We start from the raw sequence: 12,221 nt of genomic DNA, 5'->3' as shown, positions 1-12,221 counted from the left end.
AGTAGTTAATCATTAAAATATTAATGACGATTATGAAATAAAATTTAATAGCGACACTAAAAATAAAGTGATTGGTGGTTATTTATTATTTTAATCAGCTAGGTAATAATAAGTTATTACTGTAATAGCTATTATTTTGGTAATTTATATAATTATGTTACGTGCCACTCTTTGTAATGAATTAATAAAATAATAATAATTTTATTTTTTAAAATTCTACTTTTGAAATAAATATAAGCTAATTTTTTCAAGGCAAACAAACTTTTATTTAAATATACTGGAAAAATTATACTCTAAATTTAAGAATATCTTTTTGGCGCGTATTTAAGAATATTTGCCATGCATTTTATTCTTAAAGTTAGAATATAATATTTTTAAAATAAAATAAAACATTTCTTAAATTAAGAAATATTCTACAATTCAATTTGCAGTTTTCAATTTAAATATTGTAATATTTAAAATACAATGGGTAACAAAAAATTCTAATAATTTTCTAGATTAATTCATTGACTTATAATTTAAATTATCAATAGTTTCCATATAACGCACTATATAGTTCAAATATTTTAATGTAAAAAAATTTTAAGTCAACACTTACCTAATACATATATTTAAAAGTTCACAGTAGTATGTATATTATATTTTATAGTTTCAATTTTAAAGCAAAGAAATTTTAAATTCTAGCGTTTGTATAATATTTATATTTTAAAGCGTTTTAAACAATTAATTTGTACTTTGAAAGAAGTGCACTCTCATTCTGTATATTCCTATATGATTAGAAATAATCTCATAATTTTACAGAATGACGAACAAACACTTAAAATCTATTACATAACTAAATGTATTAGAAATCTATTTTGTCATAGACAAAGACATTTTTACCTTAATGAAAAAATTTCTAATTTTTTGAAAATTTATATTTTTTTATAAAAAAATATGGGCATGTCTCCAGAATTTCTAAACATTATGTTATCGCTTATTATTATATCTTATAACTTATAAAAATAATTTTACAACACGATAATATATGGTGCTCTTCAAATGTATCATGTGTTTAATAATTATTTTAATTATGTACAGGAAATTATGAGTGTCACTGACAGGGACAAAATAAACAGTTCCTTGTGAACGACTTTAACTGTTTTTTAATTTAAGCAATATAACTTCGTTTAGTATATTAATTGAGACAAGCTATCATGATTTAAAAATTTTTTTTACCAAGCCATTTATAAGATATGGATTTATCAAAATTACAAAATTTTAATAATTTTGCTTCCTCGTGGAGGAAGCTTTGTAGTCCTTTCGTTTATAAAACTTTTCAAAGTGGCGGAAACAAATTTTTTTCTTTATAGAAACATGTTATATGAGATCCTGATCAATTGTCCGGATGTATGTATGTATGTGTGTGTGTGTGTGTGTGGATCCCTTTTTTGTTTAGAAGATAACTTTAACAGGTTTTAATGGATTTAGATAAAATTTGGTAGGCTCATTTATCATATTATTATCTCAAATCTGACCAAAGGATTTTGAAAAATACCCAAAAAAAAAAATTTTATCGTCTTTTTTCCAAAAAATTTTTTTTAATCGAAAAAATTTTTAAATAGAAAAATTTAAAGTTATATATAATAAAATCGTATTCCTTACGTCAAGACGAATCGATCTATATATATATATAAAGTATACATTTGAGGTAAATTTAAAGAATTAATGAAAGTTAAAAAATCAAAAATTCACATTTTGGCTATAAAATTTTGTGATTTTTTAAATTGAAGTTTATATATGAAATAATTGTATTCCTTACGTCAAGACGAATCGATCGATATATATATAAAGTATATATTTGAGGTAAATTTAAAGAATTAATAAAAGTTAAAAATCAAAAATTCACATTTTGGCAATAAAATTTTGCTTTCTCCACGAGGAAGCAAATTTTTTTGCTGATCGTAAAGAGGAAGCAAAATGTTCATGTAATGAACATCTGAATTTACAACTTGTTTTTCTTAATTTTAAAAGTATTTTTTTCAAAAATGTGTTTTTAAATGTACTTTTCAAAAAAATCTAAAATATTTTTTAAACGATATTGCTATCAAATTTTTTAATTTTTAAGACTCAAAGTCATTTTTATACTGCGTACATTAATGCATTTTGGTTTTCTGATTCTGAAAATCAGTGAAAATTCCCGAAAATGTGAGGAAAAATAGTATTTTCAATGAAAATTGGAATTTATTCCTGAAACTTCGGAAAAATTTCCACAAACAATGGATACTCTACCAATATTAGTACGAAATATTTCCGAAATTGGGAGGATAAGTAATTTTGTTATTTAAAAAATGGAAATTACTATATTATTATAGGGAAAATATTATGTTTTTGAAATAAAATTAAATTTACTTAGATTTTATAATTTAATTGTAATCATATACAGTTATAAATAAATTAATTAATTAAAATAGTATTTGTTAATAAATTTAATTTATAAATAATGGTTCATATAAATGTATATAATTTTGAATTTTTTCCGACCATTATAAATATTTATAAATATAATATTAATTTAGGAAATTATATGTTTATATTTAAAAAAATTTGCTTGACAATTATTTAAAATAAAACAATAAATTCTTTAAGGTCACTTGCACTATTAGAAACTCCCTATGCCTTAGAGTTTTTCAGTGTACAAACACAAAATTTTTTTATAGCCTCCCTTGATCGAGCGCGTTAACGCGGCAGTTCCCAATGGTTGTAGGCTGTATACACAGATACACACACAAACTATAAAACCCATGATTCGAGAGTTCAAGTCCTAACCAAATCGGTTCCTCTAGATCTGAAGATGTAATTGGAAAATTATCATAAAAATATTTTTTACATTCTCATCATAAATGAGAAAGTATTCGTTTTGGTTGATTTTGACCAACTTCTAATTCATGTAAATCTCCACGTTTTGAGACCTCCTGATGCCAAAAAAATAGGTTTTGAAAACCTGTCCGTCTGTCTGTCGTCTGTCGTCTGTCTGTAGACACTTTTTTGTCCCAACGATAACTTTAACAAATCTTAACGAATCGCTTTGAAATTTGGTATACTCTTTCAACATGTAAAAATGAAGCCTGAGTTCGTCGGACAGACTTATCCGCCCAAAAATTCAAACATTATTCAAATTTTGAATTTTCAAAAAAATTTAATTTTTCTCAAATTTAAAAAAAAAAATTTTTTCTTAATTTTCCATAAAAAAACTACCAAAAATAAACATTTTTTTTCCTTCAACACTTTTCGATAGAGATTAAAACAAAAGAGTTATTCAAATTTTGAATTTTGAAAAAATTCAAATTTTTCATTTTTTTTTTTTTAATTTTCTACTATTTTTCCCTAAAAATACTCCCAAAAAGACACATTTTTTTAACACTTTTCAATAGAGGCTACAATAAAAAAGTTACGAATTTTTTAAGATCAAAAAATACAAAAAATTGAATTTATAGTGAATGAAGCAGTGGAAAATAGAAGAAAATATTCAAAAATACAAATCGAATATATTTTTTCTGACTTAGATACTTATTAGAATAACATCTAAATAACATAAAATAATAAAAATCAACTCAAATTTTTTTTTTTTTAAGTCCTGCCATTTCCTTTCATTTCTTGACGTAAAGTGAATTTTGATTTACTTCATTAAATTTTATGATTGTAGGTAGTTTTTTTATGTATCATTTGGGTTTTATAACATTGAAAGTAACAATAGTTTTAAATTATTTTCATTCTGTCAGTTCCGTAAAAAACGAGATTAAAGTGTCAAAAAATCCCTTTTTTAGCACTTTTTAAAGCACTGTAAATTGGAAACTTTATATAATAAAAATCTCTACGCGGACTTGAATGAAAGCTTAAATCTTTATCTTTAATTTTTATTACTGAATGATAATTGCGCGGAAACTTATTTTTCATGTAATCGCTATTTCAAACAGTCAAAATAGCTAGGATAGAGAGCACTTGGTAAAAATCGATTTCTGTAACCGGATATATTTGGATTTTGTCACTTGGAAGTTCATTACGTTTTTATTGACGTATCGAAAGTTGGATTAAAAAAATATCAAAATGGTGTTCTAAATATTCGAAATTAGATTGAATTTTTTTGCTTCTTGTCCTCAGGAGTTTTCGGTAACACTAGAATTTTTCAGATACGTCAATAGATACGTTATGAACTTCCAAGTGTCAAGTTCCAAATAAATCCAGTTACGGAAATCGGTTTGTACCAAGTGCTCCCTATCCCAGCTATTTTGACTATTTGAGATAGCGAATACATGATAAACAAGTTTCCGCGCGATTATCATTTCGTTTTCAGTTTTGGATCTTGAAGTTAAATGTTTAAGCTTTCATTTAAGCCCTCGTGAAGATTTTTATCATGTTGCGATTCCATTTTACAGTTCTTCAAAATATGCTGAAAAGATATTTTCTTGTATATTCTCGTATATTCTTGTTTAGTTACACCTTAACTTTCAATAAGCACAAAAAATTTAAATAAACGCGACTTGACCATTTTTTGGAACCCAGTGTTATCCATGCAACATTTTTTCTACTATAAAGAAATCATTGCGATGTGAAACAAAAATGGTTTTAATAATAGACATGATGATGATTATAAATGTTTCAGGCAAAATTATAAACAATTATAAATTAACAAAGTATAAAATTTGATATTTTTTTGGAGAAAATTCATTTTTGAACAAACTTTTTAGCAAATGAATATTTCTACATTTTGGGTTTTTAAAATTCTTATTACTATTCTTAAGTCAGTTATTAAAAATTCAAAATGGCGGATTTAATAGGGCAGATGAGTTTTTTAAAAATTCATCGGAAACACTTGAAACTCGTTACTCGGCGGTTTTTGAGACATTATATATATTTAGACATTATATTTACATTGTTAAGTTATACCATACGAGGCTAAATTAAAAACGCCTTTAAGACGTCCAAAAGACGTCTTTAATCAAAGTCTAAAAGACATCTTCAAGACGTCTTTGGAACAAGTGTGCCCACTGAGAGGTGATCCAATTTATGATAAATTGTATAAAATACTACATTTTCTAAATCTACTAAATGAAAAATGTAAGAAATACTGGAAACAAAGCAAGTTCCAAAGCATAGACGAATCTATGATTAAATTTAAAGATCGTAGTAGCATAAAGCAATACATGCCAGCAAAACCTATAAAATGCGAGTATAAATGCTGGTATCATAGTTCCACTCTTACGCCGCCAGATGGTGATAATTTTTTTTCTCACAGTTGAGATCACTCTTGAATACTATAAAAGCTGAGACTCTAACTCAGAAGGTGTATTGCAAAGCACATTTTTTTTCTTTTTTAATGAATTGCAGTAATATTATTTGATTTTTAATTTTTATAAACTGCCGTCTGCCAACTGAAAATTCCTATATGAAATCGCTTATATTGTTTCCTTTATATAATGCTATGTAAAATCTTAAATATAGATATTTCGGAATCTACATGAATATGATTTCTTACGTTCAAATCAGTCATATATATGATCCCACGTGAGGATTTTTAATATGATTTCATGTCAGATTTTTTGTAATAATTATTCATTCAAGAATCAAAAAAAGATTTGATGTATGGTTTGATATAGGAAAATTTCTGGTTAAGGATTGAGCAATAAATTTTGGTATGTTTTTCAATGAGAAAACACGAAGGAAATTGACGTAAGAAATTGAAGGAAAAAATAGGACCAGAAAAAATTGTAGGATTTCACATAGGAATTTATATAATTTATTACCTAAGAATACGTTTATAAGATTTTACAATGAATGCCACTTCAAATTATGTCTCAAGTTACTATATGATTTTTCATAATATCCTATATTGTTTCTTACATGACACATAGGATTTTATGTGGATTTTAATATATGAATTTATGTGAGATCCAATATAAGATCCTACATGAGAATTTTCAGTAAGGTGGTCCAATCATATACTCCAACCAATCGGTTGACAAAGAAGATGTGCTCATTGCAGCACAAAACAAAATAAAAAACAAAGTTCTTGGGCCTATGAGCCAAAGCAGAATATATTATTGAACGGGAACGCAATCGTGAATGGAAACGTAAGAATGGGTGAGAGAAGAATAAATATATTTGCTATCCTTCTCTTACTCATTCTTACGTTTCCGTTTGCGATTGCGTTCCCGTTCAAGAATCTATTCTGCTTAGGCCTTATACCATTTGCTCAGTACTGTTATACCTATTACCTAACCAAAATTACTTCGTCTTATATCATGCATAAAAGATATTTAAAATTCCGCAAATTGACTAATTAATTTATATAACATTATATGTATATTATAGTTACTAAAATTAATAAATTTTAAAAATTAAAAAAAAGGAAAACGAACTAGTAAACGATTTTATGATTGTTATTATGACAACGTGGTTTTGATTTTCATAATTTGAATCATAGATTTGTAATCAATGATCTTAAAAACCCATAGATACCAAGTTTTAAAATATTCGAGCACTTTTTAAAAAATGTTCCCGCCATATTAGATCTGCCAATATGAAATTTTGAAAACTTACTGATTGTATTCTTTTACTATTTCTGAATCCGCCTTTTTTATTTTTTTAAATACAACTTTAGATTCGTCAATAGAAAAGTTTAAAAGTTAGAAGTTTGAAATAAATCCAGTTATAAAAATCGATTTTTACTAAGTGCTTTCTATCCTATTTAAAATTTTTGAAATAGCGATTACATGATACATAATATCATTCACATTTCAATTTAGAAACAAAAAGTTGAAGAACTTTATTCCAGGTAAGTTGGTTCAAATTCTTAATTTTTTAATTTTAATAACACAAAAAAAAGCCGAACTGAAAGTAAAAGAATCTACTTTTTAAAAAGATAATAATTATAAAGATTTTAAAATGATGTCCTTAAAACTTTATGAGAATGTTATCATTTAATTAAATTTAAAAAAATGAGAAATTCACTTTACCAGAATTTATTTTCCAAAAGCTTCACTTATTTTTGTTCACAGAAAATTAAAAGGCATTAAAATAAGCAAAATTGGATTAAAATAATAAGCGTTGCAACTTATTTTAATGCCTTTTAATTTTCTGTGTTATATATGGTTTCCTTGATATTCTTTTATAAAAAAATAATTTATGTAATACTTGCATAAAAAAAGCCTAACTTTTGACGCATGGAAAATCTGAGAAAAAATGCGTTTTTTAGTAGAGGATGTTATAAATACCACCGAGCATGTAAATATCACTTCTGGTACTTTTATTCCACGATGTTACGTTTTGTCAAACTTTTTTAACACACTAGTTTTTTTACATTCTCATCATAAATGATAAGGTTGAATTTACATGTTAATGTAAATGCAGAATGCAAAACCGAAAATAATGAGAGTGAAAAGGACAAGGATATATCACTATCCTTTTCACTCTCATTCTTTTCGGTTTTGCATTCTGCATTTAGATGTAACTCCACCCTAAAGTTTTTACATTCTCATCATAATGAGAAAGTATTACATTTGACCGATTTTGACCAACCTCTAATTCATGTAAATCTCCACGTTTTAAGCCTTTCTGATGCCAAAAAAATAGGTTTTAAAAAAATGTCTTTCTTTATGTATGTATGTATGTATGTCTGTCTGTCTGTCTGTAGACAAAAAAGTTTGCTCGACGATAACTTGAGCAAATTTTATTTAATCGACCTCAAATTTGGTATACACTTTAAGTTCACCAAAATTTCGCCTGAGTTCGTTGGGCAGACAATTTCGTCAAAAAACAACAAAATTATTCAAATTTTTAATTTTCAAAAATTTTTATTTTTCAAAAAAAAAATTTTTTCAATTTTTTTTTGAAAAATATGAGTAAAATGAAACACTTTTTTATTTTATCATTTTTTGATTGGAGTGAAAACAAGAAAGTTACTCATTTTTTTATAATTTTTAATTTTTAAAAATTTTCATTTTTCAAAAAAAAAATTTTTTTCAATTTTTTTTTGAAAAATGTGAGTCAAATGAAACACTTTTTTCCTTTAGCATTTTTTGATTCGAGTGAAAACAAGAAAGTTATTCATTTTTCTTAAAAAATGACAAACAAAAACGGATGAAAAATGGGTAAAATGCAGGGCAAAATTACTTTATTTTGAAAAAGTATGTGCGACTATGTATTTTTTTTTTTAAACCACCTTAAATTAACATAAATTAAAGTAACTTACTCATGAAATACCGAAATTTTTGTTTTGTTTTTTTTTAAAAGTCAACCATTGCTATCCATTTCCAAAAAGTGCAATTATTTTCAAAATATTTCTGATTAGTTCATGTTGCACTGTTTTTACTAGAATATCGTAAGTTTTCGATTGCTAACTTTTGAATTGAGTGAACTTCTTTTATTTTTAGACTTTTTTTTATCTTACCCCTTGACAGTCCATGGCTCATATATATCCCAATAAAAAGACGTTCCGTTTTTGTGATTTTGAACGTATTTGTACACATTTGAAGAAAATAGTAAATCTTTTTCTATTTAAGTATCAATGAGTACACTGTTGTTTTCGAGGTCCCTGAATTCGAATTTGAGGTTAGATTTAAAAAATCTAAAATGGCTGGTCCAACATAACGGAATAATTTAACATTGATTCGATTAGTTTAAAATTCGGTACACGGAGATTTTTGGTGTCTATGAATCCAAATTTTGAATTTGTTAATTCGATCCTCAAATTTTGATTTACCGACCCCACAAATTCACTAGCACCGAATTTTGAACGAAGCATATCAATTTCAAATTTTTCCGTCATATTGGGTAGCCATATTGAGTCCGCCATTTTCTATTTTTTTTTAATTTTTAATTAAAAATTTATTTTTACATTCTCATCATAATGAGAAAGTATTACATTTGCCCGATTTTGACCAACATCTAATTCATGTAAATCTCCACGTTTCAAGCCTTTCTAATGCCAAAAAATAGGTTTTAAACAAATGTTTGTCTGTCTGTATGTATGTATGTATGTATGTATGTATGTATGTATGTATGTCTGCCTGTAGACAAAAAAGTTTGCTCGACGATAACTCGAACAAATTTTAATGAATCGACTTCAAATTTGGTATACACTTTAAGAGTACCAAAATCTCGCTTGAGTTCGTTGGCCAGATGATTTCGTTGAAAAACAACAAAATTATTCAAATTTGTAGTTTTTAAAAATTTCCAAACGTCGCATTTTTAAAAAAAAAATTTTTCAATTTTTTTTCGAAAATTGCGGGTAAAAATAAACACTTTTTTCCTTTGATAATTTTCAATAGCTATTAAAACAAAAAAGTTATATCACTTTTCTTAAAAAAAAGACAAAATCGGATGAAAAATGGGTAAAATGCAGAGCAAAATTACTTCATTTTGAAAAACTATGTTCATCTATGTATTATTTCTGTTTAAACCACCTTAAATTAACACAAATAACAGTGACTTACTCATAAAGTTCCGATTCTTTTTTTTTTATAAGTCCAACTATTGTTTTCCATTTCCAAACATTGCTATTGTTTTCAAAAAATCCTCTATATTAGAATACTTCATATTGCGCTGTTTATACTATAATTTCGTATTTTTTCGATTATTTACTTTTGAATTAGTTAAAATTCATGTATTTGTAGATTTGTAAACTTTTTTTTCTTTAACACTTTTCGATACAGATTAAAACAAAAAAGTTAAAACAGTTATGTTCTATAACGATTAAGGTAACAAAAATTTTAAAATATTTTCGATGTGTTATTTTACTCATTAATTTTTTGCGGACCAGTTTTAACCTATTTTGCCACCTTTTCTTTTAGCAACTTTCCTCTCTAGATTTAAAGTTTTTGAAGCAGTATTCCTAAAACATTTTTTTCACTATAACGAAAGCATTGTGAAGTGAAACAAAAATAATAAGTGTAGCAGGCGAAATTATAAAGAATTATAAATTAACTAAGTATAAAAATTGCTATTTTTTAAGAGAAAATTCATTTTTCAACAATCTTTTTAACAAATTTAAATAAATCTTTCTACTCCTTGGTTTTTTAGGTCGCTCATTAAGATTCTAAAGTCAGTTTTTAAAACTTCAAAATGGCGTATTGAAACATTTTTGACGCGAGATTTTTAGCATTTAAAGGTATTCTAAAGGGATAAGATTTGAAAAAATTATAAAAACTGAACAAAATTTCTAAAAAAATCTTTTTTTTAATGCTTGTAAATTGTTTATTTAAAATTTGTCGGTTCTTTTAGTACACTATTTGATAGAGCCTCAACGTACCTGTAAAAATTCCGTTAATGGGTTAATGCACGCCTCCTTTTCCTATTGTATCTTTCTAATTTTCGAGCGTGAAACGCGAGTGCCGTGATGAGAATGTTATCCTTAAAGTCAAAGTACTTTAAGAAGATGAAATTTAATTTATAAAAACAAAAAATTTCACTTATATAAATTGTACAAAAAAATTTTTATGAATATGAATAAAAACATGAGAGCGAAACCTCATATAATAAATTTGTTGCTTTAAAAAATGTATTTACTTTAAAGTTCTTTTTTTAGTGTTTTTAAATTTTCAATTAATTTTTTCTTTTACTCAATTGAAATTAGCTCAAAGCGGAATGTCTTATTTTAGTAAATAATTTGGTTTGTCGATTTTCGTTAACTACAAAGACCTGGCCAATCCACGGCGCAATATTAAGGAACTAAGTTTGAACAGCTACAGTGCCGTCATTCTCTTTTTTTTGCCCGATAAAAAATTTATTCTAATACCTTTAAATCTTACCTATTTCTATAATTTAATTTAACGTATTTTAATAAAGACTATGAGTTGTTTCTAATAAATTTTTCAAAACAAGTCGATTATATGAAGATCCCCTTTTAAAATAACTACTTTTTTACTTATTTTAACTCTGTGTGTAATTAATTTTACTCTTTTTAATAAAATTAATAAAGATAATTTCTTTCTTCTTGACATTTTACTTCAAAATTAATTAAATCAACCACAAAGTCTGAAACAACTACAAAATCTCATTCCACCAAATAGATTCTTGGGTCATTCAACTACTTTCTGGTAGTATAATTAATACAATTTTTAAATTTAATAGGAAAATTTTTGTATTACAGAGTGTAGTTAAAAAGTAATTAATGCTAATAGGTTTTGAATTGTAATAAACAAACAAAGCGCGCGAAGCGCGTAATAATATCGGACCGCGAAGCGAGCCCATACGCGCTAAGCGCGTGATGAGAATGTGGCCGCCCCCGCAGGGGGCTGCCAGATTTTTTTTATTTAATTGATGCTTCTTACACCATGTTATTGCAAAATATTATATTTTATGAATTTATTACTTTAATTTTTAAGTAAATTATAGAATTTCAAACAAGTTCGGAAAAAAATTCCTACTCAATAGTAGGAAAAATTTCCGGAATATGTCGGAGATTTTTCCCAATTTTTATTCGGAAAAATTTCCACCCCATGGGGTTCCGTGCTGTCCGTATTTTTTCGGAAATATTTCCGAAAAATTTTTTACAGTGTAGCAAAAGAAGAAGAAGAAGACCCAGCTGAGGCGAGTCTAAGTCGAATTTGGGTAATTATCAAAAAAAGCTTTTAATTGATGAAATTTTTTAAAAATAAGTATTCGGAGGGTAAATGAACATTTATAGTGTTAACTTTTGCAAGAATTTTAATTATTAACCTGATAAATAATTGTGGAAACATTTCATGTTTGAATCACCCGCGTGTTCTCTTGATATCTAGTGGTGGGGAAAATCTAAATCACGTGACTTATACCGACGTTACTATAGTCGAGTTCTACTCTATAGTCTTTGTAAACCATACGCGGCAGAAGCCTTATTAATATTGTCTCTTAATCATTCATTCAATTTATGCTAATATATCTATTTTCTTTAACCTAATAATCATTGTTTCTTTTATTGAGATTCCATATCCTCTATAGGTTATGGGCCCAGACTCGTTAAAATAAAAATTCAATCGATTTGTGAAAGGTGAAATAAACGTGTGTGCGGTTCTCGAGAGGACGCGTCGTTTCGGTCTTGTGAAAATTTTTAACAATGGCTACAACGCACTCGGTTTGTGTAGAAGCACTAAATAAAGAAAATTACGATACTTGGAAAGTGCAAATGAAGTTTTTTTAATGAAATTAAACAAATAAGCTTAAGCTTAAGCTGAAAACCATTTACCAGTCCAAAGGACCAGCAA

The sequence above is a fragment of the Leptopilina boulardi genome, unplaced genomic scaffold, assembly GCF_019393585.1.
Source record: "Leptopilina boulardi isolate dan_hultmark-lab unplaced genomic scaffold, ZJU_Lbou_2.1 LbouV2_382, whole genome shotgun sequence".
In the NCBI taxonomy this organism is placed as follows: domain Eukaryota; kingdom Metazoa; phylum Arthropoda; class Insecta; order Hymenoptera; family Figitidae; genus Leptopilina; species Leptopilina boulardi.
The sequence above is the reverse complement of the archived record's forward strand: the minus strand, read 5'-3'. Positions refer to the sequence as shown.